The following is a 12,466-nucleotide window of genomic DNA, read 5'->3' as shown; positions in this document are numbered from 1 at the left end:
TCCCCCACCCAATACCACCTCCCATCTCAGGGAGCTGGGCAATGTGGAGGTGGTGGCGGCCAAGTCACCTGGAGGGAGGAAGGCGTCCATACCAGCGTGATCAGGGTACATAATTGTTATGTGCTTTTTGCAACACTTGACCCGGAGGCGCAGTGGTGCTGGACTAGAGTGGTGTTCAGGGAGTGGGCTCAAGTTTCCAAAAATTGGACTAGGTGGAAAGGATGGATAAATTAGGCCGATAAGTGGTGTAGCCCATGGACTGGATCGTTCCACTTATATCCATCAATTCGACCCTCAGCTTGCTCAATCACTGTGGTTGTGAAGTGTTGGTTTCCTCAGTCGTTCGCACTCAAGCACAGCAATAAACGTAAAAAGTATGTACGTAATTTACATACAGTTACATCCATATTTATTCATTGATTAAAACCAACAAACACAAAATAGATTAATGTCCACGCCAATCTTGAGTTGATACCATTAGATTATGATGTGTTGTAGACTTCTGTTCAGCAGTTAAACACACACATACACACAGAGTGTTGAACAGTGATGAACAGTGTTTAAGCCAGTGAATTCAGCACTAGACAGTACCAGCGAGAGCCGCGACACACCAGTGAGATAAGCACCCCTGGGAACAACAGTGGGCCGGCTTTACACCTGACTACGAGATAACACAACACCACTGAGCAGAGAGTGAGGTACTGTGACACCACCCCCACCACACCACCCGGTGTCCCATGACTACGTGCGGTCCTTCATATCAACACCTACGGACGAGTTACTGCACCACGTGAACACCACACCACCCGGTGTCTCCACGACCCCGTGAGGTCCTTCATATCAACACCCACGGACGAGTTACGGCACCACGTGGCCTACGTGACCTCACACAGCATGGCCATCAGCTGCAAACTATAATAATTTGTATGTTCAATTCATGTTTCTTCTCCTTTCAGTAATGAAAGCTTTTGTTAAACGACCCACCCACCCATGTCCTTTTAAGTAATAAGTCATTATTATTTAATGTATATTTTCAGCCTTCGGGCTACAGAACTTTTTCAATAAACTGTTAATTATTATTATTACACACCTCCTCCCCCCCACCCCACACACACGTCCTCCGCCTTCCCCTCGATCTAGGTGGTCCTTCAATATCCTGGTGGTCCTGTGCCCTTTAAGTGAGACTTCTGGCCGTGTTGTATCTCCTCGACCCCTGACTCCCATTCTTAACTCGTCTTTACTGGGGTCAATTTCCTGTTCTGTCCCTTTTGTTCCCTTTCGATCTTATTCTTTTTTCCCACGTAGAGCGAACTGAGAGAGAGAGAGAGAGAGAGAGAGAGAGAGAGAGAGAGAGAGAGAGAGAGAGAGAGAGAGAGAGAGAGAGAGAGAGAGAGAGAGAGAGAGAGATGTGTGTGTGATGGAACAGTGATGGAAGAGGACCGGGAGTGAACGGGACAAGCCAGAAACTGCTTTAGATAAGGAAAATTTAAGAGGAGGGAGAGGGAAAGGAGACAGGTAGACAGCGAGAGACAAAGAGGGACAATAAGAGACATAAACAGCAAGAAACAGAGAGAAAAAGAGAGCTACTCAAGAGACACCCAAAGGTATGAGAGGCCACAAAATCCTTAAAAGTAAAAGAGAATCAAACAAAGGTAAGACAGGAAGGAGGAGAGAATAATGAGTGAATGCAGGAAATAGGGAAAGAGAAGGAATAAACAAGAGGTAGAGAAGAAAAGAGAGAATACAGTAAACACGATGTAAACTAACACAGGAGAGTAGAACATAAGTTAAAATGGGATGATGATGAAAAATAAATATAAAAATGAGTCACTTTTTACTCAAGAAATTAATAAAAAAATATCAGCCACTTTGCTTTACCCTCCGTACCATCACCCTTGGTCTTGACACCCTCCCCACCATCAACACCCTTGGTCTTGACACCCTCCCCATCATCATCACTCATGGTCTTGACACCCTCCCCACCATCAACACCCTTGGTCTTGGCACCCTCCCCACCATCATCACCCTTGGTCTTGACACCCTCCCCATCATCATCACTCATGGTCTTGACACCCACACCAACACCCTTGGTCTTGACACCCTCCCCATCATCATCACGCATGGCCCTGACACCTCCCCCACCATCATCACCCTTGGTTCTGGACACCTCCCCATCATCATCACCCTTGGTCTTGAGCACCCTCCCCATCATCATCACCCTTGGTCTTGACACCTCCCCATCATCATCACCCTTGGTCTTGACACCTCCCCATCATCACCCTTGGTCTTGACACCTCCCCATCATCATCACCCTTGGTCTTGACACCCTCCCCACCATCATCACCCTTGGTCTTGACACCTCCCCCATCATCATCACCCCTGGTCTTGACACCTCCCCCCATCATCACCCTTGGTCTTGACACCTCACCTCATTCCACACCTGGTCTTGACACTCCCATCATCATCACCGGTCTTGACACCTCCCCCATCATCACCCTTGGTCTTGACACCCTCCCACCATCATCACCCTGGTCTTGACACCTCCCCATTACCATCACCCTTGGTCTTGACACTCCTCCCACCATCAACACCCTTATCTTGACACCTCCCCCACCATCACCCTGGACACCTCCCACCATCAACACCCTTGGTCTAGACACCTCCCCACCATCAACACCCTTGGTCTTGACACTCCCCCACCATCAACACCCTTGGTCTTGACACCCTCCCCACCATCACCCATCTTCTACCATCAAGACACACGAAACTCTCTCCTCTTACCTAATGATATACAGAAACAATCGTTAATATATTCATGGTAAAGCAGAAGAGAAAACTAAATGTAATTACTGTACGTTCTGTTTCGGAAAATATGGAATTCAGGTGGTCTGGCCACGCTGTGGGTTGGGGTACGTGGAGGGGGGGGGGATGCATGCCCCTTGTGACCCAGACCCCGCCCTGCCCTGCCCTGACCTAGGTCACCACCCAGTCTAATTATTCCTTCACATTATTCTTGCTAATTATGCTTCCACCGCACCGAGTTTTTCGAAAAATTGGGAATAATAATCTCTGAGTTCGCTTATTGTGCAAGAGTCTTGTCTCACAACTGTTGTCAGAAGATGTACTCTGGTGATTAAGAATTTACACATGGTCGGTGATGGTGTTGAAAGAGTTATATATAATTTTGTTTCCATTGGTTGTAAATTTCAATTGATGATTAAAAGCACACTTCCAAATGGGTCACGTTGCTTAATGGATCATATATAAATTTGTATTAAAACTTCTTATACACCCAAGTGTAGTTGAAAAATAATAAAATGAAGATTAATGAAAAAAATATATATATACGGTCATCAAAAAAGAACACCCAGATATTATATGATTATATATGAAAACTGGAGAGGCTTTTCTGATGACCCTGTGTATTACCTCCAACATTATATTATATTGTCTATTTTGGCAATGTAAAGTAGGTCATTTATACAGTGTGAGTGTGGGTGTGTGTGTAGGGAGTGAGTTCCTACAATGAGAGGCGATCACCCCATATACTCTCTCCCTCCCCTCTCCCCCCATTCCCTCCCTTCCTCCCTCCAGATTCCATCACCCTGTAATTACAACATACCAAGGCAGATTTTTGAGCGAGGGATTCCTTCACAGTTGAGTTCCTCGTGATTGTGTTTCTTGTTAATATTTCCCACCCCTCAAAACGTAATCTGTCCAGTGTTCTTGTTATTGTTTCTTAATATTGTAATTATTTATTGTCTATAAATATTTTTCTTATTTACTTTTACTTTTATATATCTTTATTTCATTTTATTTATTGCTTTAATAATCTTTTTTTCCTTTATTCGCCTGGTGACCGGTAAACCTCGTTGTGTGGTGTACCAGGACAACAATGTACTGTACCAACACTTAAAAGGAGACAACCTAACAAAAAGAGCCATTTTATGCTAATACCTGTAGTTAATAACACCGTTTAGTGACATTTTACAGGTGTCATCAACCAACAGTGGCTTAGGTGTGTGAGGTAGAGATGACGGAGAGACTGGAACATTGTAAAGGCAGAGAAGCCCCACCTGAGACACGGTGTACAGTAGAGTGAGTTTGGAAAATTAACGTTGTTCGTGGTTATGTGGCAGAGAGGATTAGCATAATCTTCTATGGTTCTATTGGGGAAAGTTATCAGATCTTGGTGATGGAGGAGAGGAGGTGGGTGAGGGAGGGAATATTACCTAATGAGGGAGAGATGTCAGGCAGTAATAGGGCAGTGGCATACCCAGGTGATGGATACAGGTGAGATGGAATTTGTGAGGGCAAGAGGGAGTGAGTCTAACCCCGATAATGGAGGGTGTGAGGGCAGCTAGTATACCCCAGGTAAAGGAAGAACTAACAGTATACTCGGGTGTGGGCGCTGCGGGCCACGGACATGGGCGTGTGGGCGTGACTCGTCTGCTCGGCGCGGCCCACAACGACAGCATAATCGCATAGGCAAGTTTAACAGCTGAATAACCAACTATTAATTACGTATACATTATTCATCACACCCGAAAGTAACTCCGGAGGCTCTCTCTCTCTCTCTCTCTCTCTCTCTCCTTCTTCTTCTTCTTCTTAAGAAAGTAGGCTAACCCTGTTCCCCTCAAAACAGGATTCGGTTACTTGTATCGTAATCTCGCCACAACCATCGGAAAATTACGATGTTCGAGTGAAGGATGTGAAGCCTAAATAATGTCGTAATCTTCCTCCTCCTCGTGAAATACAAAGTCTGGTACCAGTTCGTCACGTACACGACCAAGACGACACCTTCAGGAGGTCGGTGAGACCACCCACCTGCAGGAGGAGGAGACCACCCACTTTTACTAGGGCGGGAACACCTTCGGGAATGAAAGAGTAAATCTTCAGAATGTCGAGAATGTCTTCAGGAGATCGGGAATATCTTTGTGTATAAGAACACCTTCAGGGTGGAACGAGCATTGAGGAGACACGCGCACCTTATTAACAATTATGCTGTCACTGTTTAGGATAACTTGAGGTGAAGCACACAAGGATGGTCAATGTCGATGAAAACACCGTACACATGTACAGGTATGTGCTAATTATGGTAAGAAAACCACAAGTATGTAGATTGCGAAAACAGACTCCATCATATATATATATATATATATATATATATATATATATATATATATATATATATATATATATATATATATATATATATATATATATATATATATATATATATATATATATATATATATATACTGTATATATGTGTGTGTGTGTGTGTGTGTTCGTGAAAATGAGAAAATTATCAAACATTCTGATGACGTAAGAATGAAAAATGTGCTGGCTGTATGTCGTTAATGGTTTTGGAAGTTTCCAGCAAGTAGGCAGCGACAGGTGCTGAAGTGAGTGACTTCGGAAGGTGGGCGCCGCAGACCGCAAGCTATGACAAATTTGGCCGTCGCCTTCTCCATGGATGAGTTTCTTAAGGACGAACCCAGCATGATCCATAACGGGAGTGTGGGCCTTGGGTGTCCTGCCTCACCTCCTCCACCATGGCCCATCTCGTCCCGTCTGAGGGATCACGGCCTTCCCGTTGTAATGTGGGGGATCCGGACAAGTGTTTGGGTACGAACGTGTGGTTTCCCCTTTCCGTATTGAAGAAGGAAGCTAATATGAAGCTTACATGTGTCCTGGATAATGACTACTTTAGCCTGTTCACATTACAACTGGAGTAACACACCACCCACGACCTTCACTGTGACGGGATGATTTATTAATACTATGGATTCACGACAAAAAAAATTCGGTTTGTGATTTATTTACGTCCTGGGATGTATGCAGAGGTGTTAAGGGATAGTTTGTGTGGTGGTGTGACGTCAGGGGTGGCGAGGATGACGGCGACCTTCCCAGGAGCGTGTGCGCATCCTGCAGAGCATCCTGCTGCCACTGATTGATCTGGCCCCTGGCCCTCCTCGCCTGCCGTCGCCAGTACTCCCGGTGCTGGTGGTGCTGCTGCTGGTGGTCCTCCTCCTGCAGCACTCTCGGTGCTGAACTCCTGTCTCCACAGTGCTAGTGATGAAGTGATTGTGGTGGTAGTGGTGATGGTGGTGGTTCTGCTGGTTATAGTTTGGGTGGTGGTGTCGTCGACCCGACTGACAGTTGTGTGTCGGGTTTATTTTTACTGTTTTACCGGTAACAAATCCATGTTTTCTGTTCATGATGTAAACTAACAAATGGTGTGTGTGTGTGTGTGTGTGTGTGTGTGTGTGTGTGTGTGTGTGTGTGTGTTCGTGTATGTGTTCGTGCGTGCGTGTGGAGGAAGATGGACGGGAGGTCGACGGAGGCATATATTAACAATCAGGTGGCCGACACACGTCACTGGCTGGGCGGGTTCACCACCAGTAAGGGCGGGCGGGGCACCCGGTAATAGCCTTGCCTCCAGGATTTGATACACAGCACCTGAATTCAGTGACCTATTTTGTGTACTTTTTTTCTACAGACCTGCGTTAAGAGATGGCTGCTCTATGTAAATAATATTATATATAGAGTGTGACAGACACATGTTGAACTGAACTGTGTTTCTTTCAGTAGAGTTTTAATAGTATATAACGCCCTATTGCATGTCTTGTGTGTATATGTATGGAGATCACCCAGCAATAAGTTAAAACTAATCAAAAGCACAATACCTCAGGCCTTTAACTACAAAACCGTCCGGTTCGTGTATACTGACACCCTCCTTAACGTAAGCAGATTAAAGTTATTAAATAGAAAGAAGTTCAGTTGGAAAAATTTCAACGACAGTAACAATCATTCAATAAATTGTATCACAGGACAAATAAGTTACACTATCAACCCGGTCCAACTTAACGGGATGATCGTACAAGTTAGCCAGGGCTTCTGCCAGCACCCGGCCCCTCCTTCATACGAGAAAAAAACAAACACACGGCCAAGGTATTAGTGGAATAGTGTTGCCGAGCAGTGTAATCGGATCAGAGGACGGTCGACCCTTTTTTTTCTGCCGGCTGAGTGACGGGTCTGTTTGTTGCCACTAATCAAACTTGTTAGCGCAACCTGATACCACTTCACTCCTATATGGGAGCCTCGCCCTCCCTCCTTCCGTCACCACTCCCATATGATTTTATCCTTATATATCGTTACACATTTATTTGTCCATAGCGAATGAACAGTAGAGGTTGTATGTGGCAGCGAACCTCGGCGAGAGCGGCCCACACCTACTACCCTCAACAAGTCCGGCACACTCTGGTGAACACTATGGGACCTTCTCCCCTCCGCCACACGCTTGTTTATCGTTGCTAATTAACGACAGATAGATACAGAAGGAGCAAGGCAAAGGTTACAGCACCTTGGTACTGACGGCACCAGCATACTAATGCGCCATCACCAGCCGCCACTTCACTCAGGTCACTCGTCAGCTGTAACCACCTCACCTCGGGGTCACAGGCACAGCCATTGGAAACTCTTGGGATGTATTAATCCAAATTTCAGCCAAGACTCGCATCTGGCTCACTTCTGACCTTGGCATGTTAGCCTCCCGACACCTTGACACTTCACCACTATGTTATTTTCTTTGTTGTCATTACACATAATGACATTGATCATCTCTTAAATCACTATCCTGTTAACGATGACGATGACAGTAACTGTGACCGCAACTGAAATAAAATAAAAGATGCGAAAGAGAAGTAAATCTTGTGATCGGGTGAAGGAGTTACTTACGCACCGAGTAAGAGAATGTATTAAGTAAAATTGTTGGATCCGGTTCAGTGATGTCAACGACCACTATTCCCTTCCCACAGCGTTGTCACACCTGCAGACCAAACCCAAGATATAAATGTCCACCCCTTATTAAATTGCATAGAGTTATATATAATCCCCCCCCCCACCCCCCCACCCACACACACGCCAGACTTGATATACGAGTACATAAAAAAAATCACGACTTTGGACAAATTCATCTTGGGACTACAATAAAACTAGAGAGCTCTAGAAAAATCTCCGTCCGCCCGTCCTTAAGTAGCTGCCGAGGATCAATTTGCTACACTTTCTACCTAAGTGATTGTGACCACCACGACCAGGTACTGTTGGCTGACCCCGTGACCTGACTACGAAACGACCATGCCCACGAACACGATGTCTCTAACCCATCCACCCACTCACCTGTCCACACATTTCACCGTCTCCCACTCAGAATGTCTCTTAAACCGTTTCTCTCCCACTCATTTACCACGTCCTTCATACGCTCCTCCTCCCACCCACCCACCCACACACCCACAACGTCCTTCATCCAGTACTGTTGGCTTACCACATAAACATTCAAGTCAGGTGGCTTTAAAAAAACATTCGCTTGGTATTAGTGTTTGTTTATAACACATTCGTAGTGTTTAGTGGTAGATGGTGGGAACCACTTGCGATGGTAGATGAGTGGAGGTAGATACTAGGGACACGTTTATGTGCTAAGAAATGAATCAGGAGGTAGATAAGTATGCAGGTAGATGCTGGAAACACCTTTATACGCTGAATGATGAGACAGAGTAATATAAGAAGGTGATGATATCAAACCCTGGCCCTGTGCTCACTCTACCAAAGGGGATGGAAGACTGGTGATGTATTGGCAATTACATTTTATTATATAAGCGATAAATCTCTCTGCTTCTCCTCCCTTAAGACGAGCTGGATGGACAGGGATCTTTACCTACTGATAGTAACAACAACAACCCCCACAATCACCAGTATCACTTACCGTTACTACCACCACCAGTACCACCACAACTACTAGCATCACTACTACCACCACCAGTACCACCATCACCACCATCTTTTTGCCCTATAACCCCCCCCATATCGTATTATCACCAAGATCACCTAACCTAATAAATCACCACCTAGCACAAGGATCCTAGGGGCTGGCACCACCTAGCGTGCGCGCGCACACACACACACACACACTTCTCAACCTGTCTATACACTGTCATTCGCCTTCCATCACCATAGTAGTAGCAGTAGTTTATTGACAAAAGTATAAATACATGGTAAATATATACAAGGAATTCAAAATACATTTGATCAACTAAATATTTTAAATCAAAACATACACACTCACTCGCCCTCCCCGTCTATACCTCAACACCCTTCATTGCCCACCAAACACTCGCCACACACCACGTGAAGCAGGACGTGAAGTTATAAACATCTGCCATCAACAAATACGATTCCTTCCACTCAAGGCTAGTCCAGTGACTACTCTGTACACTCCTTCCTCCCCGCACACAAGAGTCTTTGAGCCTCGGCCGCCACGCACCATCTGTACGTCAATGGAAACTTGAAATGTGAACTCCCTGAAGTGACATTGATTCTAAGATAAATCAACCCCACGGCCCTACACATCATTGCCTACGTTGGGATATTAGTGATGTGTGGACATGTACACAAGCGTCTCCACATTTCTTCCGCGTAGACACAAGGCCTTGCTATATCATCTGCACGTAAGACACACACACACACACACACACACACACACACACACACACAGAAGCTTCGCCATGTCACCTTCATATTGCCTCCCTCACATAAAGCCTCATCACATACCCTTCACCTGGACACATAGGAGCTTCGCTGCCATCAACAACAGGATAAAAGAAACATCAAAGGCACCAGCAGACAGATATTCCAGTAGCCAGGAGCCTGTGGTCTATTACTTGGTAGTCTGGCTCACCTCCAGCAGGAGGGATCCCTCTTCGGGTGCCGTTTCTTTGGGGGGGGGGGGAGTCAGCCCACGACCCCGCACCTCGCCATTACCTGCAACTAATTGAGCTAATCTCCGTTATTGATGGTTCGGGTATGTAGATGACCACCCGGCCTGATGAACGAGGAGGGGGGGAGAGAAAGATGGGCAGGCGACGCGAGGATGCACGATTCCAGGGTGGGTTATGGAAGGTACCTGACGTCAGGATGGGGGTGATGGGGTAGCTATGGGGAGAAAGGAGAGATGTAGGGGGAGGTGTGGGAATTGAGTGTAATTCTGTTCAAAGGGATGTGACGAAGAGAAGAAGTAAAAAGGAAGTAAAAGTGGTAAGAACTGGTAATTGGAGATAAAGGATGTGACGCAGAGAGAAAAAGAGAGAGAGGGGGAGGGGAGAGAGGAGAGAAGGAGGAGGGATGGTACTGTGTAGTCAGAAAAGGTCCGACGCTGCAACTAATGATGCAGAACCAAACTTGTCGAACAAACACACAACGTAAGACGATGACATAAATTACTAGATGCCTCCACCAAATACAACATAAACAAGAATTATTCCTCTCTCCTACCATCACCAGCCCCCCCACACCATGACGGTGCAGCCACATAAGGACGTCCCTCACGAGTAACCACCTTCACCACCATGAGTAACCACTTCCATGACCATGAGTAACCATCACCACCATGAGTAACCATCTTCACCAGCCTACTATGATACACACACAGCCCCACAAGGTTAAGTGACGGAGGGAGAAGTTGTGTTGTATATATATATATATATATATATATATATATATATATATATATATATATATATATATATATATATATATATATATATATATATATATATATATATATATATATATATATTCCCGAGAGGGCTAGTTTATTGGGCACCCTCTTGTCATCCTGTGCAAGGTGAAGCACAAAAGCGTTTCAGCGCCCATCTGGGAAGTATGCGGAGTTCCTTTTATGACTCATGCATTAATGGCGTAAAAGCCTGAAGGGTCATGGGTTTTGTCAGCAAGTTACATAAAGTGACAAAATGATGAGTGTGTGGGGGAAAATTCCCGGTACAATTTATCTGTTTATGGCAAAGCGTGGCAGGTCCCTAGTGCCAGGCCTGTCTCTAGGAGGAGGGATATCTGGTCAAGGAGGGAAGAGGTGTTGGTAACAGGGTCATCAGTGGTTTGTAGGTAAGAAAGTCAGGAGCTACCCCGGGAGTTTGGGTAGGGCCCAACACAGCTGGTGGTGTTGTGTTGGTGATGGTAGTGGTGGTGGTGGTGGTGTGATGGTAGTGGTGGTGTGTTGGTAGCGGTGGTGTTGGTGTGGTGATTTTGGTGTGGTGGTGATGTTGGTGTGGTAGTGATGTTGGTGTGGTGGTGATGTTTGTTGTATGGTGATGTTGATTCCACAGGCCTAATATATACAGTATATTACCCTTAACAGTGAAAAAACACATGAAAACAAACACACACACACACACACACACACACACACACACACAAAACACCATCTGGGAGGGAGTTACTACACTACGAGTCTGCTGTTCAACACCTACATTAATCTGTATGTTCACTGTATGTTCCTTTACCTTTCTCTAATGAAGGCTTTTGTTAAACTACCAATGTATGTAATAAGTCATTTATGTCCAATGTATATTTTCGGCCTTCGGGCTGCAGAACTTTTTCAATAAACCATTAATTATTATTATTATTATTATTTAAACTTACCCATACAGTAGGTTTTAACGGAGCTGCCATCACTGTGTCGGTAGTGAAGTGAGGCGATGCGGGGAAGTGGTAGTCATGACAACAATCAACCATCACACCCTCAACGTCAACAGATCTTCCTAACCTTAATGGGTGTTCTATAGGAAGGTGAGAGACGCTACAACACAAGGGAGAAACTACTTAAAATCACAACACCACAACACATCGTTGTCCCAAAGTGGTTGCCCCCCCCCCCTCCCTCAGAGTACATGATAGTTCCCAGAAATGAATCCTTACTTAATATTTTGGTTACGATAACGGGGCCAGAGGAACAAATACATCACCTGGCAACACCCTCAGCAGCTCATGACGTGAAGGTTACCAATTCCTGAGTTTTTGACGAGTTAATGTGTGATGCCCCTCAGAAAAAACAATACGTTAATCAGCTGAAGTCAAGTACACAGGTATATTCCTTCAGTCAATAATTCACCTGTTTCTTGAAGTATCACTTGTAAGTTGGAAGAGGAAGAGGAGAAAATACAGATGATAAAGATAGATACACAGAAGAGACAAACGAGAGAGGCAAAGACTGGAACCCGGATGTTGTGAAGCACCATCGTCCAGTGCTGGTGAGGGAGGGAGGGAAGGAAGGACCAAGTGGGGGGGGTAAGGGGTGGAGGAGGAGGGAAGGATATGACCGAGAGAGAGAGAGAGAGAGAGAGAGAGAGAGAGAGAGAGAGAGAGAGATAATAGATAGGGACAAGAAAGAAAAAAAATAATTTGCCAGAATTCCACGGTGCTAATTACACAACAACAGTAATATCGACATAGCTTAAGTCTTTTGCGTCCCTTGAAAGACATCCTAACAAATACATTTAAATCAAGAACACGATCAAATACCATAAACTAACATCTCCATTACAGCAGCTAACAAAGTATATCAACAAGTCTATCATTGTAACTTCATTGTAACTCCTATCACGCTATT

This window comes from Homarus americanus, unplaced genomic scaffold (assembly GCF_018991925.1).
Source record: "Homarus americanus isolate GMGI-L3 unplaced genomic scaffold, GMGI_Hamer_2.0 scaffold1024, whole genome shotgun sequence".
NCBI lineage: Eukaryota > Metazoa > Arthropoda > Malacostraca > Decapoda > Nephropidae > Homarus > Homarus americanus.
The sequence above is the reverse complement of the archived record's forward strand: the minus strand, read 5'-3'. Positions refer to the sequence as shown.